This window comes from Dipodomys merriami, unplaced genomic scaffold (genome assembly GCF_024711535.1).
Source record: "Dipodomys merriami isolate MVZ:Mamm:240054 unplaced genomic scaffold, mDipMer1.0.p SCAF_1500, whole genome shotgun sequence".
Classification (NCBI taxonomy): Eukaryota; Metazoa; Chordata; class Mammalia; order Rodentia; family Heteromyidae; genus Dipodomys; species Dipodomys merriami.
In genome coordinates this window covers 3,692-31,534 of record NW_027202828.1, presented here as the reverse complement: position 1 = coordinate 31,534, position 27,843 = coordinate 3,692, and the positions used below count along the sequence as shown (strand labels likewise).

The 27,843-nt window shown below is 41.4% G+C and overlaps 1 long non-coding RNA gene across 6 annotated transcripts; it reads left to right on the top strand.

Moving 5' to 3' along the window:
- The first annotated feature begins 2,856 nt into the window (after nt 1-2,856).
- On the top strand, nt 2,857-25,434 carry LOC138827123 (uncharacterized). Of its 6 annotated transcripts, XR_011371976.1 has the most exons (10): nt 2,857-2,889; nt 3,118-3,195; nt 4,601-4,963; nt 9,093-9,214; nt 10,729-10,767; nt 17,100-17,166; nt 17,427-17,530; nt 20,180-20,344; nt 24,103-24,265; nt 25,357-25,434. It is a non-coding gene; the product is annotated as an uncharacterized lncRNA (long non-coding RNA). The 6 variants fall into 6 exon arrangements; XR_011371980.1 differs by lacking the exon at nt 10,729-10,767; XR_011371981.1 differs by lacking the exon at nt 17,427-17,530.
- Nucleotides 25,435-27,843: the final 2,409 nt, after the last annotated feature.

Sequence of the window (27,843 nt, the reverse complement as noted above, 5' to 3'; positions counted from 1 at the left end):
CTCTATTTCCAGTCCTCTTGACCTGTCTAGCCATTTTCATACTTGATGGCCCAATCATTTATAACACCTGATGGAGGCAATCATTTTACCTTAGAAGTAAGTACATGAGGCCCAGATAAGGTTTGTGACTGTATCAGAGTCACACAGCCTCCACCACAGACAGAGTAGGCATTGTTTACATAATATGAAGTGGCCCTGTGGCTCAAGTGGTAGACTGCCAACTTTGAGCAAAAGAAACAAAAAAGCCAAGAGCAAGTGCAAGGTCCTGAGTTCAAATCCTAGTACTGGCACAAAAGACAAGGCGTTCTCTGCATCTCTATGTCATGGCGTCTCATTTACCTCAGAGATGATCGTTCTTAAGATTCCTGAGTGCTTACTTCAACATTTTATTTGGATGAATCTAATAAATTCTTTTCCCCCCAGTATTTTAACACAACAGTAATTAGGCCACTCATGGTGTGTGCAGACCTCCTCCATTTTTGCTTAACATTTTTACTTTCAGCACACAGGACTCTTGTATTTATCTCTTTTTTTGGCCGATTGTGGGGCTTGAACTCTGGACCTGAACACTGTCTCTCAGCATTTCAGCTCGAGGCAAGTGCTCTACCACTTGAGCCACAGCGCCACATCTGGTTTTCTGGTGGTTTATGGAAGATAAGAATCTCATGGACTTTCCTGCCTAGGCTGGCTCTGAACTGTGACCCTCAGATCTCAGCTTCCTGAGTAGCTAGGATTACAGGTGTGAGGCATTGGCACCTGGTTTTATTTATCTTTGATGGCTGCATGACAGATGAACTTTAGGCTATTACTCAGGACCAACAAAGTTAATCCACCAAAAAGCACAGACAAGAAACAGGGGAGAGATGGGAGAGTTCTTTCTCTGCAAATCCCTTACCTGAGCAAACCTAGGTCCTGGGGATGAATGGACTTGGAGGCATTAGAGTGACAGGGAGGAAGAGGAAGAGGTGAAGCTTCAGAGTGAAGCCCGCCTCCTACTTCCTTTTCCATCTTTCTTTGCTTTTTCTTCTTCTAAAATTAGAGACCCAAGCATCCAGAATAGAAGCTCCCAGTAGGTTTATCTACTCATTTATCCTTCTCTGGGAACAATTGCTTTGTTAGCATTGAAAAGATTTATTCATCCCATCTTTGTTTTCACCCTTGTGGGCTTTCTGCTTATTATTGGCTGTTTTTTTGTTTGTTTTCTTGCTTTTTCTTTTTGTACCAGTCCTGGACACTGTCCCTGAATTATTTTTTGCTCAAGGCTGGCACTCTACCACTTGAGTCACAGCTCCACTTCTGGTGGTTTCTTTTGTTTAATTTTTTTTTGGGGGGGGGTCCAGTGGTGGGGCCTGAACTCTGGGCTGTGCGCTGTCCCTCAAGTATAGCACTCTACCACTTGAGCCACAGTGCCACTTCCGGCTTTTTTCTTTTTGCTTATGTGGTGCTGAGGAATTGAACCCAGGTCTTCAGGCATGCAAGGCAAATGCTCTACCACTGAGCCACTTTCCCAGCTCCATCATGAGATTTTTATCTCCAATTAATCAACCCAGAAAGCCAGAAATGGAGATGTAGCCCGAGTGGAAAAGTGGTAGCCCTGAGCAAAACATACAAACAAGCAAAAAAGATTCAGGGACAAGCCCAGACCCTGAGTTCACGTCCCAGTGCCAGCCTCCAGAGAAGACAACAACAAAATAAAGCAGTATGCTACAGCACACTCTTCTACAGATTTGGTAGAGATGTGCTTGACCTTCATTCAAATGAAGAGAATCTTTTAATTTTCTCTGCTTGATGCTGCTCAGTGGGGCATTGGGGAACCTCTCCTTTCTCTGCGGGTGTCAACCATTCACATTGTACGGTGAAGGTTACAGTGAAAGTTTCCACTGGGTTACCATTCCTCGGCCAAAGCTGTCTTATATAATTGAGTTTTCAGCTCTCTCCAAATCTATTTTGAAGCTCTTCTGACCCATTTCCTCTCCTGGGAGATTGGTCCTTCTAGAACACTTCACCTGGATGAGTTTTGCTGGTTGGTCTCACATGGAAAGGGGCCAGTGAACTACTACACTTGAATGTGTTTGGCTGGGTTGGGTCGGTGGGAGGCAGGAAGGAGGCCTAGGCGCTTCTCTAGTGCTTTCTTGATTCAGTGTGACACTGGTAATCATCATGGGTTCCATCTTTGTGGCCCCTGATGGAGGGCCCCTGGTGCACAAATCTGACTCTCTGTGGACTCTGATAGCACTTCTTCTGAGCTTTCATCTCCTTTGACCTCGGGGAATCCACAGCTCTCTTTTGCTGCCAATCTCCATGTGGCTCAGTGGCCCTTGTTTATTCTTTAATCTCCTACCCATCACTTCTTTCTTCCAGTTGGTTCACAAAAGTGAACTGAATTTGTTTGTGTGTGGGGGGGGGTGTACAAGTACTTAGACTCTGAGTCTCTCTTGCTTGTTTTGATTTACTCAAGAGAGCTCCACTTCTTCCTTTTTGATCAATTGGAGATCAGAGTCTTACAGACTTTTCTGCCAAGGCTGGCTTCAAATCTTGATCTTCAAACCTCAGCTGCCTGAATAGCTAGGATAATAGGCATGATCTACTAGTACTGGGCTTTCCATGGGGCATTTGTTTCCTGCTGAGACCTGGAGCAGATGCTCCTGCTGAATTCACTCCTATGTGTTCCAAGTTGTTTTTTGGTTATTTCACAACTGATAGGTCCAGCCCATCACCAAGATTATCACATTTGCTGCCTTCCCCTGGCACACATCGTTGCCCCTCCCTGAGTTCTTGGTCAACTAGAATTGTGAGGTCATTATAATGAGGACATTCTTTTTGGAACTTGATTTCAGAACTAGGTTACCCAGGCTACAGGCCTGTCACCATCTTAAGGACTGTTTATGAGTAAGATCCTGTATTCCTTCATTCTCAACTTTCTGCTCTGTTAAATGAGAGCATCATAGCTTTCCTTTCAAGCTAATTACTGCCAGGATGAAGTGAATTGACATACATGGCAAACTTCATACGGGACAGTGCTTAGTGCTTCATACGGGTGGCCTTCATTGTCAAGGTAACCATGCTTTACATACAAGAGCAAACATTTGATCTAAACACAACACTTGTCTTTTATAGGATGTCGATTGTCTCATGGGCACTGCAAATAGTGATGCTGTGGTGCTTTCTGGAGCCAGGTATCTTGGGAAGGAAATGGTGAGCCATTTGTGTGTGTGTGTGTGTGTGTGTGTGTGTGTGTGTGTGTGTGTGTGTGTGTGTGCGTGCGTGCGTGCACATGTGCACGCATGCATGCACGCAATCACGCACGGGTGCATGTTCTGGTCCTGAGGCTTGAACTCAGGACCTGGGCTCTGTTTCTGAATTTTTCTACTCAAGGCTAGTATACTACCCCTTGTGCCACAGTTCCACTTCTGGCTTTTTGGTGGTACATTGGAGATAAAAGTCTTAAGGACATTCCAGCCTGGGCTGGCTTTGAACCATGATCCTCAAATATTAGTCTCCTGAGTAGCTAGGATTACTGTTGTGAGCCATCAGTGCCCGAATTGTAATTGTCTTTTTTTCTTTTCCCCAGCCTTGTTTGAGTTTTCTCAGGTGCTCCCTAATGTGTGATGGAGTTGTATGTGAAAAGATGATTATAAGCAAAAATGTTGTGTGTTGGAAAATGTGTTTAATTCACCCTGACTACTGGATATCTTTGCCTAGCAACAGTGTGCTAGAGTGGTTAGTTATTAACTCAGAATTGCTGGGCTGATCTGAAGTTGTAGGTACTGTCTCTTCTCAGCTTTGCAGGAGAAAATCCCATTCATCAGCCTGAGAAAAGATTCACATTGAAAATTCAATATATGAGCCAAGTAACTGGTGGCTCACATCTGTCATCCTAGCTACTCAGGAGGCTGAGATATGAGGATTGTGGTTCAAAGCCAACCCAGGCAGGAAAGCCCATGAAACTTTTATCTCCAATGAACCACCAAAAAGCTATGTGAAGCTATGACTCAAGTGGTAGAGTGTTAGCCTTGATCAAGGGACAGTGCTCAGGTCCTGAGTTCAATCCCCAGGACTGGCAAACATGTTTGCATGAGCTTACCCTCCAAATTCAAGATATGATTTCTACTAAATTTTCTGCAATCTATTAACAATTCAAAAGAAACCATAGTTGGGATAATATAGGCAGGGTAAGGTAATAGGGAAGTTAGAAAATATATTCAAAAAATTAAGCTGGAATTAGGAGTGAGGGTATAACCCGCCTAAAAAATAAACAGTCTGGCTGGGTGCTGGTGACTCACACCTTTAATCCTAGCTACTCAGAAGACATGAGAGCTGAGGATCCTGGTTCAAAGCCAGCGTGGGCAGTAAAGTCTGTGAGACTCTTATCTCCAGTAAACCACCAGAAAACTGGAAGTGGCACTATGGCTCAACTGATAGAGTGCTCGCCTTGAGCTGAAGAGCTGAGGGACAGCACCCAGGACCAGAGTTCAAGCCCCACATCAATAACAACAAATAATGGGCTGAACCACAAGAAGTTGAGTCAACTGTTTCAAAAACCCACAGAACTGCCTTCTTTCTAACACTTTCTTTTTCTTTTTCTTTTTTCCACATGTAGAGTAAACATTTCTGCCTCAGAGAAGTAAATAGGTATGGGAATAAAAAGTGACTCTTTCTGGTAAATCTATGACCAGAATGAATATCTTAAATAGGATCACGAAGAGCAGACTTCCATGTCACAAAACTCCTTTGCCAATCCAGATCCACTGTGCCACTCTTGCATAACAGTAGCAAAAAAAAAAAAAAAGAAGAAAAACAATAAAAGGATAATAGAGAAGTTGCTAGGCTACCCTTCATCCAAGTGACCAGTTTGTGAATGAGGAGCTCCAACCCACATAGAGACATGAAGGTCACTTACGAAGCCCCTAATTCTCTGTTTGGCAGAAGCCGTCAAATTCTCCCACTCCTGGCAACTGGCAAGGTACTATCAGCTAACTTGTGTGAGGTTTTGTGAATGACTTCAAGCTTGTATTGTTAATCTAATTTCCTCAAGGGTCACAGTGGGGCATGGAAAATCTAGTAGGGTTCCCTTTTCTTTCTTTTTCTTTCTTTTTTTTGTCAGTCATGCGACTTGAGCTCTGGGTCTGGGGACTGATCTTGAGCTCTTCAGTTCCCTACAACTTGAGTCACAGCACACTTCTGGTTTTCTGGTGGTTAATTGGAGATGAGTCTCACAGATGTTCCTGCATTGGCTGGCTTTGAACTGTGATCCTCAGATCTCAGCCTCCTGAGTAGCTAGGATTAAAGGCATGAGCCACCAGTGTCCAGAGGGTCCCTTTTCTATTTGGGAAATCTCTTTTCCACATACCTTCCCAGAGATACCTAAGAAACTACAAACAAAACTGGATTATTTTGTGGTGCTTGGGATTGAATTTAAGGTCTCACATTTACCAGGCAAGTACTCTACTATATTACCTATACCCTCAGTCCTGTTTACTTTTGGGGTTTCTTTCTTTCTTTGTTTCCCTCAGATAGGGGTATCATGTTTTTACTCCTACTGACCTTGGACCACAGTCATTCTACCTTTGCCTCCAGAGTAGCTGGGATTATAGTCATGCATTATCATGTCTGGATTTGTTTTTAAGTATTTGTATTATAGTTTGAATTCAGGGCTTTGAGGCTCAAGGCTGGCATTCTACCCCTTGAGCCACACCTCTACTTCCTGTCTTTTGCTGGATGGTTGGATATAAGACTCAGAGGGTTTTCTGTTTGGGCTGGCTGAGAATTTGACCTTCAGATCTCAGCCTCCTAATAGCTAGTAGTACATATGTGAGCCACCAGTGTCTTTTCCTCCTCCTCCTCCTCTTCTTCCTCCTCCTTCTCTCCTCCTCCTCTTCCTCCTCCTCCTCCTGCTCCTCCTCCCCTCCCCCTCTTCCTCCTCCTGTTCCTCCTCCTCCTCCTCCTTCTCCTCCTCCTCGTCCTCCTCGTCCTCCTCTTCCTCCTTTTTCGGTAGATTCTCACTAAATTTTGTCTTGGCTAGCCTTCCACTATGGTTCTCCTATCTCTACCTCTAGAGGAGTGAGTCAGCATAGCTGGAAAGGAAACAGAACTTTTGCCTGACTCACTGTGGTGACAAGATCAGCAGGAATTCATATCGTCTCAACCTTCTCTCAACCCTTTCTAATTCATTTCTTCCCCCTTCTAAACTCTGTGTGTGTGTGTGTGTGTGTGTGTGTGTGTGTGTGTGTGTGTGTGTGTGTGCGTGTGCATTTATAATTGTGCTAGTACTAGGGCTTGGACTCAGGGCCTGGAGCTCTCATTTGGCTTTTATTGCTTAAGACTGGTACTTTACCATATCAACCACAGCTCCATTTCCAACCCTTTTTTGCCAGTCGTGGAGCTTGAATTCAGGTCCTGGGCACTGTTCCTAAGCTTCTTTTGGTCAAGGCTAGTATTCTACCACTTGAACCACAGCGCTATTTCTGGCTTTTCTGTGTATGTGGCCCTGAGGAATTGAACCCAGGGATTCAGCCATGGTAGGCAAGCACTCTACCACTAAGCCACCTTCCCAGCTCCTGTTCCCAATTCTTTGCTGATTCATTGGAGATCAGGCTCTCACAGACTTTTCTGCCTAGGCTGGCTTCAAACCAAGGTCTCTGCCTTTCTGAAGAGCTAGGATTATAGGCATGAGCCACTAGCATCCAGATTCAGGCCATGGGTTTTTTGTTTTGTTTTGTTTTGTTTTGTTTTTGCTTCAGATCCAGATTGTAAACATGTCTTGGATGGATTTATATCCTGCTTAGGGCCATAGCCCACACAGTACAAAGTAGACTTTACCTTCACTTGAGGTGAATTCTCATGGGAATTTAGTGGTGAGGATTACATAGTGTGGGCTATTATAGGACCCAGGCAGTATGTGAGAAAATGGGAAAGCACACAGCAGAGACCTTGGCATCTCTTTGATGGCCACAGAAGGAAAGTGTGGGTTTCCTCCATCTTGACATAAGTTCCTTTTTGGATTCTCCAAGTGTGAAGTTCCTCTGAAGCGATCCTTCTTTGATCTCCAACAGAACGCACTTTGTAGATCATCTCCATCCTTGACCCCCTGTGCATCTCCTTCCCACAATAGCCAGGTGTTCTTCAGAGATAATGCCATCTGCACAATAGCTTTGTGTCTCCTTCATGTCCTTCAGAAGTGGGGGCGGGGAGGCTTCAATCTTAGAGACCTATAGCATCCCTGAAGGGCCTTTGTTGCTTTTCCTTGAGATAAATGGGTGCCGGTGTCTCTGGGCAAAAGGGATCAAACTTTGCACAGTGATTTTCAGATCCGTTCAGCCTCCCAAGTAGCTAGGATTACAGGTGTGTATCACTGACACCTGGCTGCATTCTTTTTTTTTTTTTTTTGTCAGACTTGGGGGTTGAACTCAGGACCTGGGCACTGTCCCTGAGATCCTTTTGCTCAAGGCTAGCACTCTACCACTTGAGCCACAGCCCCATATCCAGTTTTTTCTGTGTATATGGTCCAGAGGAATCCAACCCATGGCTTCATGCATGCTAGGCAAGCACTCTACCACTAAGCGACATTCCTACCCTTGCATTCATGTTTAAGGATGGTTTTCTTTCTCTTGTCAGCCCTCTTGCCTTCTTGTAGTTTCCTGAGAACCTCAATTCCTTTCTCCTGAACACCAACAGTTTCTCCTCCAAGTGGAAAAGAGATGGAAAGTATTCAGAGTTTCGTAATGCTTTCTTTTGGCTCTATTTTTCTTCTATTGATTTCTTTGTAATTAAAAAGGTCATAGAAATGTGTGGGGCTGAGAAGGTGACTCAGTGGTAGAGTGCTTGCCTTGCATGCCTGAGGCCCTCAGCACCACATAAGCAAAAAGAAAAAGCCGAAAGTGGCACTGTGGCTCAAGTGTTAGAGCGCTAGCCTTGACCTGAAGAGCTGAGGGACAGCGCCCAGGCCCAGAGTACAAGCCCCACGACCGAGGCCAAAAAAGAAAAAAAGAAATGTGAGAGAAACGGTAGAAAGATGGAAGGGATCCTAATAGATGAGATGGGTGGAATATGGTGAATAATGGTGAAAGCATGTGGTTGTAGGGAATGTGGACTGACAATCATTCCTTCAACCTGAGTTTTTGGGGTAGGGAAGCCAAAGGCCCAGGGAGGGGACTTGAGTGGCCTGTGGAATTTCTGTGGGCAGGGCTCTCAGCGAACAGCACCCCTGGTGGGCAAATCCAGTGTAGCAGAGCATGTTACTTTGGGAAGCAAAGAACTGTCTGGCCTTGGGCTCCCCACTCACCATGCAGAGATAGGAGAAATGAAACAACCGGGGGCATTTTTTAGATACAGCCGTAGAATGCATACATCTCTCTAGAGAATCAGCCTCTGTGGGCAGCTGCTGGTTTAGCTCAGAAGTGAAGGGTTGGAGAAGAAAGGAGGGAGAAAGAGCCAGGGATGTTGGTTTCTTGTTTTTAGCTCTGTTAGCGTCTTCTGTGCTACTGTTACTAAACCGTATCCTAGTAATAAACACTATCCTAGTGTTACGGTTATTAAAAAAATTAGTTCTGGCTCTAATCCTAGCTCAGGAGGCTGAGATCTGAGGTTAATTGAAAGCCAGACCAGACAGGTTATTTTTGATAAACAACTCAGAAAGCTGGAAGTAGTCTTGTAGCTCCAAGTGTATATCGCTATCCTTGAGAACAAAGAGCCTCAGGGATAGCTCCCGGGTCAAGCTCCAGGATCTGTAAAAAATAAAAAAAAATTAGAACTGGGTACTGCAATCCTAGCTACTTAGGAGACTGAAATCTGATGATTATGGTGGGAAGCCAGCTCAGATAAGAGTGTCTGTGAGACTTTTATCTCCAATTAAACACCAAAAACCTGGAAGTTGTGCTGTGGTTCAAATAATGGAGTGCTAGACTTGAGCACAAAAGGTAAGCACCCAGGCCTTGAGTTCAAGCCCTAGGACCAACACAAACACACACACACATACACACACACACACTCACACACACACACACAGAGCTGTGCTGGCATGAGCTCTTCAGTCTTTTCTCCTTATGAGATTTTTTTCATTAATATTTACACAATATTTTATTATTTTCATTCAGGTGAAATCTTTCCTTAACTCTCTGAGTGGAGAAGAATTAGAGGCTCTAATATTTGAATTAGAACAACTCAGAAGCATTTTCCCTAGCAGAATTTTTTGAGGAAGAGGAAGAAGAGAAAAAAGGTAATATGAAAATTCAGAATCGGAGTGGGAAGATGCAATGTATTTATTATTACTAGAGTATTTATTATTACTAGGGTATTTATTATTATTATTATTATTATTATTATTATTATTATTACTAGATTATTTATTATTACTAGAGTGATTTGTGTGTTTGTGTGTGTGCACGCACAACACCTGTGCTGGTCCTGGGGCTTGAACTCAAGGTCTGCTTGCTGTCCCTGACCTTCTTTGCTTAAAGTTAGACCTTTAAGGACTTGAGCCACACCTCTACTTCCAGCTTTTTTTTGTGTGTGATTAGAGATAGGAGTCTCACGGAGTTTTCTTCCTACGCTGGCTTCCAACTATGATCCCCAGATCTCAGCTGCCTTAGTAGCAGTCTGACAGGGATAGCCACTGGTACCCTGCATCTCTCTCTTTTTTGCAGTAAGAATTTTCATGTAGAATTTTTTTTGCAACTTTCCCCCATCTAGGTGTTCAAACACGTCAGCCTCTTGCTTATGTCTTCTTTTTTTTTTCCCTGTCAGACTTCTCTTATCATCCCTCATACTGATATTGTTCATACACCCCTGCCAGTGATTACAGTTAAAGATTGCTTTTTCAGAGTTTGTCCTCAGTTTGGCTGATGTTTCTTTATATCTCTGGATACTTCATCTGTGCCTCATGACTTGTGGGATCCTTAATTCCATCTTGAATTGAGGCAGAAAAGTTGGTAGTACCTAAAACGTGAGTGGCACTCTTCCCCCTCCCTGCCTCCACAATTTAAAGCCTGTATCTCTTAGAAAATATGAATGTTGAAGCTGCTCATTTTTTATAGTAATTAGGTAATGTGGCAGTTAGTATAAAATGTAATTTCTGGACAAATGAATCTTAAGGGTTGTTTAATTTTAACATTTAATTAGATATATTTCTAAGACATATTCTCTGCTAATTGGCTATTTTAAGAAAGTGGAATCCAATGAACTAAGTTTTGTCTTTTTTTTAAAGCTGGTCCTAGGATTTGAACTCAGGGCTTGGATGTTGCCCTAAGCTTTTTTGCTCATGGGTAGTGCTCTACCACTTGAACCACTGCACCACTTCTGGCTTCTTCTGAGTAGTTTATTGGAGATAAGAGTCTCACAGACTTTTCTGTCTGGACTGGCTTTGACCCATGATCCTTAGATCTTAATTTCCTCAGTAGCTAGGATTACAAGCATGAGCCACCAGTGCCTAGCCCATTTGTAGTGTTTAAATGAACTATTTACTTTGCCATGGAATGACATTTTCACTCTGAAGTATACAAGTGGTCATAGAGACTAGAATTTTATTTGGTGAACATTTCTTAAAAGTGAATGAAATGAGCCTTTTCAATGAGAAAAGCAACGATGTATGAGTCATGATACACATTCAAACTAAGTTTCAATTTTGTAGAATGTATTTATTGCTCTGTTGAGCTTTGTAGCTTCCCAGTGCTGTTTACAGACTATGCTGATGAAATCTGTGTTGATAATAACAGCTATATTCATTGATTTCAGGACAGTTGGTCAGCATTTGGAAGATTTGTGTCACTCGGTGTGAGTATTTTCCCATTATTTAATGTGTGATGTTAGCAAATCATGTACAGGCAAAAGAAAAGAAAAGACTAACTGATTTTAATTTAATACATCCAAGCAGAAAATCTTATGGTATAGCTTCAGGCTCATTGCTATGTATCTCATTACAACTAAATTTTAAGAGATGACCACTAGTTGAGTTTTAGTGTAATATTAAGGAGTATGCCAGCATTAGCTTTATTGATAATCTGAGAAGGCAACTAAAATACTTCTTCCTTTTCTAACTAAGTGACTTTGTAAGGTAGTTTTTCTGCATATACTTGAAACAACATAACCCAACAGACAGTATAAAAGCAGATGAGAGAATACAGGTGTCTTTCATTAGGCTAAAGGATGAAGAGATTTATTAAAGATGTAAAACAATGGGACTATTCTGCTGAAATTTTACCTTTTTTGGAAAATACAGTGTTTTTCAATAAGCGTATATTAATAAGTAGTGTTTCTTTTCTTTCTTTTTGGTGAGTTGTGGGGAGTAAACTCTGGGCTTGGGTGCTGACCCTCAGCTCTTTAGCTCAGTGCTAGTATTCTACCACTTGAGCCACAGCGCCACTTACAACTTTTTCTGCTTATGTGGTGCTCAGTAATTGAACTCAAGGCCTCATGCATACAAGACAAACACTCTACCACTGAGCCACCTTCCCATCCCCAGTGTTTTTGTTCTTAAATTTACAAAACTACCATAAGCACTTGAGTTCTAAATTTTCTTTTGTTTGGGTTGTGAAACTAGGACTCAATACCTGATGCTTTGCTCATTACCTGAGTTCTACTTTTTAACATATCTGTCTGTTTCTCTTGTGTGTGTGCGTGCACATGCTAATGCATGTGTATCCCCTATTTTTTATTTAATTTATTTATTTTTGTGCCAGTCCTGGGGCTTGAATTCAGCACTTAGGCATTGATCCGGAGCTGCAGTCTACCACTTGAGTTATAGTTGTACTTCTGGGTTTGTTTTGTTTTGTTTTCTGAGTGGTTTATTGGAGATAAGAATCTCATTGACTTTCCTGCTCCAGCTACCTTTTAATAGCAATCTATAGATCTCAGTCTCCTGAGTGTGTAGCCAGGATTACTGGTGAGAGGCACCAGTTCCTGGCTCTACTTACATTTTTTTTTGTCGGTTGCGGGGCCTAAACTCTGGGTCTGGGCACTGTCCCTCAGCTCTTCAGCTCAAGGCTAGCGCTCTCTCACTTGAGCCACAGTGCCACCTCTGGCTTTTTCTACTTATGTGGTGCCGAGGAATCGAACCCAGGACCTCATGCATGCAAGGCAAGCACTCTACCACTGAGCCACCTTACCTTTTTAATTAGCTCTTTGGGAGCTCTCAAAATTTAAGAGTATTAAGAGGTCCTGAGACGAGCATGTTTGAGAGCTGCCAGATTAAAATTTTCCAAATGTCAGTGCTTTTAAAGATGGCTCTCTGTTTTACTTCTTTGAACTGTCAGTGTGCTTGCCACTGATATCTCTAAACCTCATTTGATTTTTTTCTATTTCTCATCAACTGTAAAATAACTAGTCTTCAAGTTTTCTACAAAGCAAATATTTCTCAGTGAGAAACTTTTCTTACTCCTTTAGTATGGATTTTATGCAGACTGGGACATTTTCTTTTTTGTTTGTTGTCTTCAGCATCGTGTTTAAGAAGTCAGACTAGACAATTGTATAACATCTTACTAATAAATGATTCCTTAGTCTATGTAAAAGCTTGATTCCTGATTAGAAAATGTTTTCTGACCAGGTACTGGTGGCTCACACCTGTAAACCTAGATACTCAGGAAACTGAGACCCCGGATGGGTTTAAAGCCAGCTCACCAGCAAAGTCTGTGAGACTCATCCCCAGGTAACTACCAAAAGCCCAAAATGGAGCTGTAGCTCAAGTGATAGAGTGTTAGATTTGAGCTGAAGAAGCTCAGGGACAGCACCCACACCCTGAGTTCATGCCCTAGGACTTGCACAAAAAAAGAAAAAAAGATTTTTTGAACATAAGTTCTTAATGTTCTTCTGAAGTATTGAGATGGCAGTTAACTATGATGGGCTTTGGAGTTATCCACTGAGTCAAAATAAAGATCTGTCTTTTACTAAAGCCATGTGACCTGTGATACTGAGCTCTTTTCTCATCTGTAAGGTAACCCAATCTAATTCCTTACAGGTTGTTAAAATAAGTACTAAATGAAATACTTTATTCAGAGGCTGGGAAGGTGTCTCAGTGGTAGAGTGCTTGCCTTGCATGCATGAGGCCTTGGGTTCGATTCCTCAGTACCACATAAGCAGAAAAAGCCAGAAGTGGCACTGTGGCTCAAGTGGTAGAGCACTAGCCTTGAGCTGAAGAGCTGAAGAGCTGAGGGACAGTGCCCAGGCCCAGAGTTCAGACCCCGAGACTGGCAAAAACAAAACAAAACAAAACAAAAATGAAATAATGTATTCAATAAGTGGCATAATAGTCATAAGCAAGGGATGGTAATTATTTTAATGATTCCAAAGATATAATAGATTAAAAAATCTGCTTTTTAGAAGTCTTAACTTAGGAAACACATAAAGCCATTGTGATGTGTTTAGATAGTTGCATTCTTTCTAATTAGTCCTCAATATGACAGTTGTGTTATTTATAAACTTTTTTTGTGCAATTAACTGCATTTGTTCATGTAATCAGCATCTGTTTGGTGTAGGAATGGGAATCCTGAACTTTAAATACCATTCAGAGGACTCTGAAGGATTTTCTAAACAGTTGGATTTTTGTCTAATATATTCACCAGAAATGACTCTGAAAAGAGACTCCTGCCCAACTCCTCTCACTCTGTGCCAGCCCTCCTCAGTGATATTTGTTGAGAATTCAGCAGTGATGTTGGCATTTAATGATATCTCAATGAAGTACTATAAAAACGGATGTAGCTGACGGGGGATAAATGTAGGAACCTGCTGTTGCGGTAGTGTTGGTCATCTTTTTCTATCAGCATTTTTGGACACAGTGGCAAGTGTCTGTGATCCTAACAATGACAGGAAGATGAAATCGGTAATTGTAGTTCAGGCATGCATCCAGGCAGGAAACCATACTCTCCCTGAAAATAGTCAAGGGAAAGCAGGGCCCAAGGCATGGCTCAGTGGTAGAGTGTCTGCTTACTAAGTTTGAGTGAGCTGAGCTCAAACCCCAGTACCATCATAACAAAGTAAAACAATGGTGGAAGATCACTACCAAATACTTTCCACAGAATTAAGTATATATTGGGCAGGATTGTGGCCCAGTATTAGGCTAGGGGTGTAACTCCATGGTACAGTACTTGCCTGAGGCTTTGCATTTGGTGACTGGCATTGAGATGAGGAGAAGTTGCATCGAAATTATGTAGGATGGTGCTGGTGGCTCACGACTATAATCAGCTACTCAGGAGGCTGAGACCTGGAGGATGGACGTTTAAAGCCAGCCAGGCAGAAAATTCTGTTTAGATCTATCTCCACTTAGCAAGAAAAAGACAGACTGGTGTTGTGGTTCAGATTAGTAAGACATCAGCTGAGTTCAAGCTGTGGTCCTGGCACCAAAAACAACAATAACAAAATAAATAAATAAAGGAATAAAGTGTGGGCTTTGGAGGGACTTTGGAAAAAGGAAGGACTCTCCCAAAATCGGAAGATGCATGCCTGAACTACAATTACCGATTTCATCTTCCTGTCATTGTTAGGATCACAGACACTTGCCACTGTGTCCAGCCTCTCTGTTGAGATGGAATCTCCTAAAATTTTCTGCCCATGCTGGGCTGGAACTGAGATCCTCTTAATTTTGGACTCTCACATTAGTGTTGGAGGATGAGCACATACTAATATAACAGGCTATGGCTGAGAAGGGATCTCACAAACTGTGCTGCCAAGGCTGACCTCAAATTATAATCCTCCATTCTCAACCTCTCAAATAGCTAGGTTTACAGGCATGAGCCACAGCAGTGACCTGCCTCATTTTGTTCACAACACTTACCAAAAAATAAGTTTATTAACACTCAAACATAATACATTGTATATCTGAACATTGTAAATTAAATGTATATATTGGAATATTATTTACATTCTAAGTACACACTAAATAATTTTTTAGAACAGAATGAGATAAATATAAGTGAAAAAAAATTCTGCATGCTATTGGATCATTTTGTCAATATTTTGTGATATAGGTATGTCATTATATTTTCAGATTAATTTCTTGCACCCAGTAGGATTTAGTTGGATGACAACCTACGAGTCAGGTTTTAGATTTTTATTCATATTAGGATATAGTTAAATGTTGTTTAAATGAGTTACATTGGTAAGGATGGTATTAATGAGATCAGCTTCACAATCCATCTTATACTTGGGATTGCTAAGTCATTTTAATTCTTTCTCTTAAATGCCAAGGGAGAGGCACAAATGAGCTATGATACATTCTTCCCGCCAATCCCGGGAAATTTTGGGGACAATGGTCAGATAAAGCAGTAACAATTTGCCCTTTAAGCTATAGACTGCTGATTAAAAAATATATAGATTCTAAAGGCTAAAACCTTAGGCTGGTCTCAAAGTGAGTGAATGGATAGGATTTATTTGTGTAAAGAGAGAAGGAATATTTCCTGACAGTATGTTTGGCTGTCTTGATTATAGTTTGCTCTTGACTTACCCATATGTTTGCATGTTTCTTCAGTGAGGTGTTCTGCTTTCCCATCATCAAGATAACATTTTCCTTAGCACCCTTCCAACATTAATCCTTTCTCCCGCTGATTTAAACATCACCTTGCTCACTTGGATCATGGATTATTCCCTCAATTTTACTTCCTTTTTTGTTCCTAGATTAGTGCTGATCAGTTCTCTACTCAGCCACTAAAATTATCTTCCTTTGATTTAAATTTGATCTTACTTGTCTCTGTTCTAAAAATCATTCAGTGGTTCCTCATCTCTTCGTTAGAATCTTTGGAATCTTACTAGGGTGTAAAGGCCCAGTCTTTGCTGGATCCTACTTTGTTGTTTTTTTCCTTTGTTTACATTAAATGCTGTGATCATACTAAACTTCCTGCTATGCTTTCACCCCCTAATCTTGGCACTCATTTTCTCTGCCTGAAACTCTTCCCATAACTTGAATTCCATTTTTTAAATTCTTTTTCTTTTCTTTTTTTCTGGTCCTGGGGCTTGAACTCAGGGCCTGGGTTCTGTTCCTGAGCCTCTTTGTGCTGAAGGCTAGTGCTCTACCATTTGTGCCACAGGGTCACTTCTGTCTCTTTCTGTTTGTGTGGTACTGAGGAATCAAACCCAGGGCTTCATGCATGCTAGGCAAACACTCTACTACTAAGCCACATTCCCAGCCCTGAATTCCATTTACTTTATACAATATCTGCTTCATACTCTCCATTCATTATTCTGTAATGTGACGCAAAGAGCATTGAGAGTGGAGGCCAAGGTTTAACTCCTAACCTTTGCTAAGAAATCTTGTGGAAATTCTTGACCTCTTCCAGCCTTCATTATCTTTATTGCCAACGTGTGATAATGCCCACCTCTCTTATAAGCCCATTAAGAACATCTATCGACATACTATACACAAAAAAATTCTATAAGCATGTCAGCCAAAGATGTTTGGTGTGGCAACGTTTGTGATGACAACAAGAATGATCCCAAGGAAGCATTTAGCTTCACTGCTCAGGTGACCTTCCTGAACCATCCAGGCCAAATCAGTGCTAACTATGCCTCTGTCCTGGATTGTCATTCAGCTTAAATTGCTTGCAAGTTTCCTGAGTGGAAAGAGAAACTTGAACAGAGATCTTGTAAGAAGTTGGAAGCTAGTCCTAAATTCCTGAAGTCTAGTGATGCTGTCATGGTTCATATGGTTCCAGCAAGCCTTGTGTATGTGGAGAGCTTCTCTGACTATCCTCCTTTGGGTCATCTTGCTGTTTGTGATAGGAGACAGTTGCTGTGTGGCATCAAAGCTGTGGACAATAAGTCTGCTGGAGCTGGCAAGGCCACAAAGTCTGCCCAGAAATCTCAGAAGGCCGAGTGATTATTATTATCCCTAACGCCTGTAGCTTCAGCTTAACCAGTGGTGGAAGAAAAGTCTCAGAAATGTTTGTCTTAATTGGGCATTTAAGTTTAATAGTAAAAGACTGGATAATGATAACAATGCATCATAAAAACTTGAGAAGGAAAGGAAAAAATTCTATAAGCACTCATATTCCATGCTCATTAAATTGTTATGCATACTTCTGCTGCATTCACTCCTCTTCCTTCTCACCTTTCTTGTGATCCTCAGCAGTTTTTCTGGAATGTTTTTCATGTAAAACTTTATTTTTTTTCATGGGATGAAGATTTTTCTGAAGAGATAACAGATGTTTTTACCAACACATCTCCTGCAAATCAGACAAACTGGCCAGGGTAAGTTATTACTTCTTGGTGATTGAGATTCATTTGTGACACTTCAGTGAATAAAAACTGAGATAGTAACCATTTACGATATGGAAGTAAGAGCGAAAGCCTTGCTCTTTGTTGGTGACTTGTGAGCTATGTGCATATCCAAGGTCAGAGTGGGCAGGGAGGTGCTATATCCAGAGAAATATTTAATACAACATATATTCCATTGCCTGCTCATGCACAGGACATGGGATGCTTTTTCCTTTTATCCCTATCTTTCCCAGGCTCAGGAGACATTCTGTAAACCAGTACGCCCCAGGCACACAATGCTCTCTGGACAGAGGGAACTGATATAATCAGGATGTCCTGTTTGCTCCTAAGTCCTAGGGTAAGGACCCTAATACTTGATCTTTTTGGTTGTTGTTGTTATTAGAAAATAAATTTTGTTATGGAATGTCTTGGGTAAAAGAAAGACATTCCTCAAGCAACAAAGTAGCAGAAAGTTCCAGGCCAGCCTGTTCTAGCAGGGTTATAACTCAAAAAGAAAAAAAAAACATAAAGAAATACATGTTTAAAATCTACTGAATGTAAGAAAAAAAGAGTACAGTTTCCTGTGAGTATATAATGTCAGAGAGTTTCCTGGAAACAGTAGCCTCTAAAATGGGATGATTTTTTTCTTTATAGGGAAATAGTAATAACATTTATTATTATAACCACAATTCAGTGACATTCAGTACATTTCCAGTATTGTAGAACCATCACCTTTATCTTATCCCAAACATATCCATCACCCTCGACAGAAATTTTGGGCCATTAAACCATTCATGCCTCTTTCCTTACCTCAACCCACAGTAGCCCTGAGTTATTTTCTGTGTCTGTGAACTTTCTTACTCTTGGTACTTTATTGTTGTAGTCTGAATGTTTGGATTTCCATAATTTTTCATATGGTAACACTTGATCTTTTATTCTTATCCCCTAATGTTTGCTTTCTCCATGAAACCCTCTCAGAACACTCCTCGGGAACTCATCTTCTGCAGTTCAAGTGCATCTCTTCACTATTCAATCTAGTATTGTTTAAAAATGGTCAAATTTAAGAAAAGTCATAAAAAGAATATAAACAGTATTTGTGTGCTTTTTATGAAAATTCACTATAGTTAACATTTTCCTTCTTTCGCTTAATCACTTATTTGTGTGTATGTTCTCTTTGTGGACATACATTTGAGATTAACTTGTATATATCATAGTCCTCTATTCCTACATATTTTAATCTTGCTCTCCTCAGGATAAAAATGTCCTGTTATTACATATCCACAGTAGTTACCGGCTTCAGTAAATTAATCACAATGCCATACTTTTGCTTAATCTTTGTCTATATTTCAGTCTTGACAATTGGCTCAATTCTGCCCTCTCATTTTTTTCTCCAGTACTAATACCAGTACATGATCATGAATTATATATAGTTGTGTATACTTGATCTCCTATAGTCTATAATAATTCTCTGCTTTTCCTTTATAACATTACTATTTTTAACAACACAAGCACCTGCTTCCATTTAGTAGCTAGGATTAGAGGTATGAGTGACTGCTGACTAGCAAATGTAGAGTTCTTGAGGGTTAAATTGTGTTATTTGTTTTTGTTTTTGTTTTTTACAAAGTATGAGGCCCATTGTAAAAATTGCTCAGTGTTGATGACCCTATATAAACTAGCTTATTATCCCAAATATACATGTAGATGTTCAATAAGCAGATATGTCTCTATATTTTTATACTAGGTAATTTGCTAGGTGCTAGGGAAGTAATGATGAGGACATAGAAAAATCACAAGAATAAAAGAAATCATGTTAATAAATATTTTTGAGGTCAATAATTCTCAATGTGGTCCCTATGTGGCAATTCTCAGAAGGCAGTTTTCAAATAATTGAAATTTCAAATAATTTCAAATTGAAATAGAGATACAGGATATAGCAGGGGCATTGGCCTGGTTGTCTGCACACTAAGGATGTAGGGAAATGTGCACTGGAGCATGTGGTTCTGGGAATAATTTTTTAATACTTTTGTTTACATTTTTTACCTTTTTTCTCCAGGCTAGCAGGCTTCATACCTTGAGCCACAGCTTAATTACTCACTTTCTTTTTTCTTTGTTCCTTTTTGCCGACCTTGGGGCTTGAACTCTTCTGCCTGGGCCCTGTCCCTGAGCTTCTTTTGCTCAAGGCTAACACTCTACCACTTCAGCCACAGCAGCACTTCCAGCTTTTTCTAAGTAGTCTATTATGTTTCTCGGACTTTCCTTCCTTGCATCAAACTGTGATCCATAGAACTCAGCCTCCTGAGTATGAGTAGCTAGGATTACTGGTGTGACCCTTTGGCACCTGGCTAGGTTTTTCTTATGTTTTGGTTCTGGACCTAGGGCTTGAACACAGGGCCTGGTCAGTGTTGTTTAGTTTTTGTTTTTTATTTAAAGCTGATAGTCTATTTGAGCCAAAGCTCACTTTCTGCCTTTTTGTTGTTGTTTTTATTCTTTGTGTTAATCCCAGGGCTTCAAAGTGGCCTGGCCAGTCTCCAGTCTCCATGCTTTCTCCCCCTCCGCCCCCCCCCCAAGTTAGCAAGCACTACATCTTTAGCCAGTGCACAACTCTTCCTTTTTATTTTTGGTTGTTGTTTTTATTTCTTTGTATTTGGCTTTTATTTATTTATTTATTTTGGCTGGTCATTGGGCTTGAACTCTGGGCCTGGGTGCTATCCCTCAGCATTTCAGCTCCAGGTCCTCTACCATTTGAGCCACAGCACCACTTGCAGCTTTTTTTTCTGCTTATGTGATGTTGAGAAATCGAACCAGGGCCTCATGCATCCAAAGCAAGCAAGCCCTCTACCACTGAGCCACCTTCCCAGCCCTGGTTTTCATTTTTTATGGTGATCCTAGGGCTTGACCTGCCAGTCTTCTTGAGGTGTTGGGCTTTTTCCCCCCTCTAGGATGGAAGTTTTACAAGTTGAGCCATAGCTCATCTTTTTTTTTTTTTTTTGGTGGTTAATATTGTAAGGTCCGCTCCTGGATGGCAAGCAGACTCCACCCTCCTCACAGCAAAGTCTCCATCCAGTAACTGCATTACCTTGGGAACTGGGACACCTGGAAGAAGTCACATTTGCATCCACTGAGGTCATATCTGAATTTGATGTGGCCACACCTTTCTCTGCACGTACCCTAGGTAAGGCCTAGCCCAGGCCCAGACACTCTCTCTCTGCTCTCTCTCTGCTCTCTCTGCTCTCTCTGCTCTTTTCTAGCTCTTTCTTCTCTCATTCCTCTCTTTCCCAACTCTCTCTCATTCGAAGGCTTTTCCCAGCCAGGTGGAGTGCCAACCTTTCCTGGTCCCAGCAGGTCTACTGAATAAAACTAGTCCCTTACCTGAATAGCACATGCATGGTGCTGTTCTTACTCGGCTATCTCTTTTTTTAAAACCTAACAAGTGAGATAAGTGTCCTATGGCTCTAACTACTCAGGAGGCTGAGATCTGAGGACCTCAGTTGGAAGCCAGCCCAGACAGAAAAGTCCTTGTGAGACTCTTATGTCCAATTAAGCACTCAAAACCCAGAAGTGGCGCTATGGCACAAATGGTAGAGCACAAGGCTTGAGTACAAAGAGGCTCAGGGACAGCACAAAAGTCCTGAGTTCAAGCCCCACAACAGTCAAAAAATACAGAAAGAAAAAAAGTACTACAGGAAGCCAAGATGACTATCCAGACAGCTTGGTATTGGCATAAGAACAGACATCAGGACCAATGGAATAGAATTGAAAACCCAGAAATGAACCTACAGACCTATAGACATCTAATCTTCGATAAGGGAGCTAAAACAATAGAATGGAAGAAAGACAGCCTCTTCAGTAAATGGTGCTGCTAAAATTGGTTAACTACTTGTAGAAAACTAAAGCTAGATCCTTATATATCACCTTGCACCAGAATCAACTCCAAATGGATCAAAGACCTCGAAGTCAAAGTACACACTTTGAAAACATTACAGGATGGAATAGGAGAAACCCTAGGTCTCCTCGGCTCAGGCCAAAATTTTCTGAATAGAGACCCGGAAACACAACAAATCAAAGAAAGGTGGGACAAATGGGATTGCATGAAGTTGCAGAGCTTCTGCATGGCAAAGGACATAGCTAGCAAGATCAATAGAAAGCCCACGGATTGGGAGAAGATCTTCACTAGCCATACAACAGACAAGGGTCTCATATCTAAAATATACTTGGAACTCAAAAAATTAAATCCCCCAACAACAAATCCTCAAAGAAACAACTGCCCAATAAATAAGTGGGCTAAAGACTTAAAGAGAAACTTCTCTGAAGAAGAAAGAAGGATGGCCAATAGACACATGAAGAAATGCTCAACCTCCCTAGCCATAAAAGAAATGCAAATCAAAACAACATTGAGATACAACCTCACTCTAGTTAGAATGGCTAAAATCAAGAACTCTAACAACAACAGATGCTGGAGGGGATGTGGACAGAAGGAAACCTTACTTCATTGTTGGTGGGAATGTAAACTTGTTCAACCACTTTGGAAAGCAGTATGGAGGTTCCTCAAAAGACTTCACATAGAGATCCCCTATGACCCAGCAATCCCATTTTTGGGCATTTACCCAAATGTTTACAAACAAGACCACACTAAAGCTACTAGCACAACTATGTTTATTGCAGCATTATTTACCATAGCTAAGATATGCAACCAACCCAGATGCCCCTCAGTAGATGAATGGATCAAGAAAATGTCGTATATATACACAATGGAATTCTATGCCTCCATCAGAAAGAATGACATTGCCCCATTTGTTAGGAAATGGAAAAACGTGGAAAACATTATATTAAGTGAAGTAAGCCAGGCCCAAAGAAACATAGGTCCCATGGTTTCCCTTATTTGCAATATCTAGTATATGTATGAGTCAAGCGGAAAAGGTCAGATAATGTGATGTTAGGAAAATGAATCCTTAGATATGTATTCAAATGTTTTTTTTCCTTTCATGCATTTGTTTCTAACGCATTTATAAGATTATCTCTTTGTAGCTTTGTATGTCCCTCCCCCACAGTATAACCCTGCTTTTACTATATTTGATGTCAGTATAACTTGTGTAGGAGATGGGAAAAAACAAGTCGTTTAAGGATACAGGTAGACCTGTTGCAACAATGAGAAGTACAAATTGTCATGTCGAAAACGAGCTTTACAATGTTGGTGGGGGGGCTAGCGGGGAGGATTGGGTGGGCAGATGGGGGGGAGGCTGGGAAGGGATGTTAAGTGTAAACAAAGGAGGAGGCTGCAATGCTTGATAAGAAATGTACACATTAACCTGCCCATGTAATTGTAACCCCTCTGTACAGTGTGTTCACAAAAAAATAAAAATAAAATAAAATAAATAAATAAGGAAAAAAAAGAAAGTTGAGAGCCAAGGTTCAAAGCCATTCTAGGCATGAAAATCAATGAGACGTTTTTCACCAATTAACCAGCAACAGGTAGGAAGCAGTAGAGCTCTACCCTTGAGTAAAACTCAAGTTTTAGCCCAGGAGTAGCATAAATGAAAAGAATTCTCATTTACTTTCCTGCCCAGGCTGGATTCAAACCACAAATGCTCAGATTTCAGCTATTTGAGCAGGTAGGATTATAGGTGTGAACCATATTTTTAAAATCTTGAATTGGCTCTAATATTTTTGTCCTTCTTTTCATTAATTTATTATTCTTTTTCACTTTTTCATAAGTTTGGGTCATCCAGCTTATTATTAGGGCTGGCCACTGTTTCTGAGGTTTTTGTTTTGAAGTTTTTTTTTGTGGATTTTTGTCCCAACCTGCAGGACGTCAATGAGGGCGATGAACCTAAACGAGAAGGAATGAAGGGACAAGAGACATGAAGAATGACAGCAAGACAGGGATTCTGATCAAGCTGCAAATTTTTATTTTTCACACAGGGGTATTTATATGCTTGGAATAAGGAAGCTTTTAAATTGGCCATTAAGGAAGCTTTTTCATTGGCCATAGCAGCTGCAGGATGTTTGCGTAGGGCAGGGTGAAAGGGTGGTCATTAGCAGCTGCAGGATGTTTGCATAAGGCAGGATGAAAGGGTCGGATTTCTGAGAGTGGTTCTGTAAACTCAGCCACAAGATGTTCCAGTGAGATAGTCAAGCCTATCTTCATGTTGAGAGACTCCTTTTGGATCTCAACAGATTTTTTTTTTTGAGCTTGTTATAGTACTTGAACTCCAGGCCTGGTCATTATTCCTAATTTTTTCTCAAGACTAGTAGGCTTCCCACCTCAAGACAGTTCAAATTGTGGCTCTTTATGTATTTTTCTTTCTTTCTGCATTTATTTTAGGTGATGCTCTTATGGTTTGTACTCAGGACTTGGGCATTTTTTTTTTGAGTTTTTGTTGTTGCTGTATTTTTTTTTTCTTCATTGCTGGTCTTAGGGCTTGAACATAGGGCCTTAGCTTTTGCTAGTCATAAAATCAGGGCAGAGCCACTGTGTCTGAGGTTTTTCCCTTTTCTTTCTCAAGACTAGCAGTGTCTATGGCTTGAGCCACAGATAAAGTTCTGGCTTTATTTATTTATTTATTTATTTTCATTTTTGTTGCTAGGGCTTCAACTCATGACATGGCCACTCTCCTGAGGCTTGAAGTCAGGGCAGGGCCATTGTGAATGAAGCATTTTTTGTATTGTTTATTCTCAAGGTTAGCATACTTTAACAGCTTGAGCAACAGCTGCATGAATGGCTTTGTTTATATAATGTTCTCTACCACCCCCACCAGGCAAAAGTTGTAAAGTTCATTTTTGAAATAATTTCTTGTACATCTCATTGTTGCAATAGGTCTAGCTGTAACCCTATTTAAACAATTTGTTTTTTCCCTTCACCTTCACAAATTACCCCAACATCAAATACAGTGAAAATGTGGGAGTTATTTATTTATTTGGTTCTGGTCCTAGGGCTGGAACACAGGGAGTGGTGACTCTTCCTAAACCTGAAATCAGGGCAAGGTCACTGTGCTGGAGTCTCTCTCCCGTGTCCTGAGCAAGGCTGGCAGGCTCCAAAACTTAAGCCACATTTCAACATCTGGCTTTGTAAAACAAATTTGGTGATTCATAAGGGGTAAGTTTCTTATGGAGGAGCTGGGAAGTGGCTCAGTGGTAAAGTACTTGCCTTGAGCTGAAGAGCTAAGGGACACCATCCAGAGCTGGAGTTCATGCCCCACAACCCACAAAAACGAAAAAAGAAAAGAAAAAAAAAGCTGAGTGCCAGTGGCTTACACCTGTAATCCTAGCTACTCAGGAGGGTGAGATCTGAGGATTGCAGTTCAAAGCCAGACTGGGAAGGAAAGTCCATGAGACAATTATCTCCACTAAATCACCAGAAAACCAGAAGTGGCCCTGTGGCTCAAGTGGTAGAGCACTAGCCTTGAGCTGAAGAGCTTAGGGACAGTGTGCACGCCGAGTTCAAGCCCCATGACCAACCAAAAAAAAAGAAAGATTCTCATGGGAAGACAGGGACATTAGCCAGGTTCTAAAATCAGAGTATGGTGATTCGAAGCCAGCCAGGGCAGGAAAGTTTTTGAGACTCTCATCTCCAATTAATCACCAAGAGCATGGAAGTAGAATAGTTCTAGTCTTGTGCAAAACAGCACAAGTTCAGGCCCCAGGACTAGCACACATAAAACCTAGTGTCATGGAGCTTCCTGCCCAGGTTGACTATGAACCACAATCCTAAAATTTCAGCTTCCAAAGTAGCTAGGATTATAGGCATGAGCCACTACTTAAAAATATTTCATTGACTTCTCTCTTCTTCTTTTGCCTTCTTATTATATTGTTCATTTCGTGTGTGTGTGTGTGTGTGTGTGTGTGTGTGTGTGTGTGTGTGTGTGTGTGTGTGTGTGTGTCCTGGTGCTTGTTCTAGACCTTGAACTCTGGAGCCTAGCCACAGTCTCTGAATTTGTTTTACTTTTATTTTTAATGCTGTTTCTAGGCTTTGTATTCAGGGCCTAGTCCCTGTCCCTGAGTCATTCTTTTGTTGCTGGTGGTGGTGGTCCTAGGGCTTGAACATAGGGCCTGGTCACTTCCTGGGTTTGAAACCAGGGCAGGTCCACTGTGTATGAGGGTTTTTGTTGTTCGTTTTCCCTCAAAGCAAGCAGTCTCTGTGGCTTGAGCCACACAGATCAACTTCTGGATTCTTTTACTTTTTGGCAGTTCATGGAAGATAAAAATCTCATAGAATATAAGAGTACTGTATCAGCAACTGAAATCTGAGGATTGGGGTTGAAAGCCCGGGCAGGTAAGTCCGTAAAACTTATCTCCATTTCATCCCCCAAAGAAAGGAAGTGGTAGAATGCTACCTTTAAGAAAAAAGAATTTCTATTTCAAGCCCTGGGTTCAAGACCCCTACCTGATACATACTCACAAACTCGTAAGGGACTTTTCTGCCTGGGATGCCTTGGAACCCAGATCTTCAAATTCTGTCTTTTGTGTAGCTTGAGCTCCAGGTGTAAACCACCAATTCTCTTGGCTTTTGTGCTCATCTTCCACTCTGATTTTTATTTGTGTTTTGTATTTAATTGATTAATTATTAGTAGTCCTACCCTATGTATCTGGGCCTGGTCACTGTTATTTTGCTTTTTCATTCAAGGCTGTTGCTTTACCACTTGAACCACAGCTCTACTTCTGGCATTTTTGCTGGTTAGTTGGAGATTAGAGCCTCATGGAATTTCCTGCCCAGGTGGGCTTTTAACCACCATCCTGAGATTTCATGCTCCTAACTGGGATTACATGTCAGCCACCAAAAAGTGCCTGGCTCACTCAATTTTAATATTCTTTTTTTTTGTGGTTGGTCATGGGGCTTGAACTCTGGGTCTGGGCTCTGTCCCTCAGCTCTTCAGTTCAAAGCTAGCGCTCGACCACTTGAGCCACAGAGCCACTTCCAGCTTTTTTCTTTTTTGCTATATGGTGCTGAGGAATCAAACCCAGGGCCTCATGCATGCAAGGCAAGAGCTCTACCACTGAGCCAACTTCCCAGCCCTCAATTTTAATATTCTTAATAGGCTCTTACAGTCTTTTTATTCACATGATGATGATGATGATGATGATGATGATGATGATGATGATGATGATGATGATGTGCTGGTCATAGGTTTGAAATCAGGGCATGGGTGCTGTCCATGATCTTCCAGTTGAACCTCAGCTCAAGTCCTGGACTTTTCTTTATTTCTTTTTGCTTCTTTCTTGGTGGTTAATTTGAGAGAATTGTCTCATAAAAAACCTTGGCACTACTCAGAAGGTTGAAATCTGAGGATTGTGTTTTCAAGCCAGTCCTGACAAGAAAGTCCAAAACACCCTTTTCTTTTTCTTTTTGTTGTTGTTGTTGTAATGACAAAGGTGAGGTGCAGTGGAGTTGCAGTTTCATTAACAGGTAAAAAGGATGTTTGCTTTTGAGCAATAGCCTCCCAAAGTACACTGCCTCCTGACTAGGGATGGTCCACTGATGGTTAGAATGACTTGTCTTCCTTCTATGACCCTATTACCCTGGTAACCGATTGTTTACAAAGATGTGATCCTGACACCTTAGCAACATGAGAAGGGACAATATCATTCCTAGGTTGGGATGAAAACCAAGTGGATCCCCCCATTTGGTGTGCTGCCTCGCTCTGGGGGGCCAGGATGATAGTGCACCCTTCTGTGAAGAAGGAAAATGACTTGAACAATTCTGTACTCTTTGTTCATTTCTGACAGATGAGGGCTGTGGATAAATTCATGGACTCACCTAGGGACAAGCAGGGAATTTTCTAGGATCTCCATTGTGTCTAGGAAGGAAGGGCCTCAGGTTTTGCTGCAGAGAGATGCATCCTACAGTGCGGTTGCAGCAGCCCTGGCTTGCTCCAATGCCAGTGATTTCACAGATCAGCAATATACCTGGACCCAGGAAATGTCACCTTATGCAGATGAAATAACTCTCAGGACATCTGTCCTGATGACCATGGAAGCCTATGCCAGTGCAAGCGTTGGTGACACAATTCTGCTCATGTGGCTGGGAGTATGGAAGTGGCACAGGTGTGGATTTGAGGTGTTGGATAGCACACGTGGTGTATGCTTTCTGCTCTGCCCACCACATGAGTAAAGGCAATGCTGGATTCTGTCTGAATTTAACTGGGGTCTGAGGGACTGTGGATTTTCTGGGATGCCAAAACTCCCAGGGGGACATAGGTTGAGCTGGACTAGGTGAAAGGGAGTGAAGGAAACCTCCAGAAAGAAGGAAGTCTTGATTCTCTTTAAAAGTTCCTTTAATGCTTAAATTTTAATGAAAACGGGAAATAAATGGAAAAAGTGATTCTAGATCTCAGTTTCCTGAATAGCTAGCATAACAGGTGTGACACTAGTACCCAACTCACTCTTTTGTATCTATTGAGTTTATTAGGTTCTAGACACTGTAGCAAGGAAAAAAAGAAAAGCTTTGTTTTGAAGGTCTATGCCTTTGTGTGTGGGGTTGGGAGAGGGTAGGGAATGTATACACATAAATATGTTTAAATATATGATGGAAAAAATATATTGAGTGATGTGCTAGGGAGGAATGTTAGCAATTTGCAGTGATGTATGAGTTCAGAAAAGCCTCATGTGGTAAAGTGACTTAGAAGAGATCAAGGCAACTCATCCAGGCCCCAGAATCAGGTAGAGTCATGAGCTCGA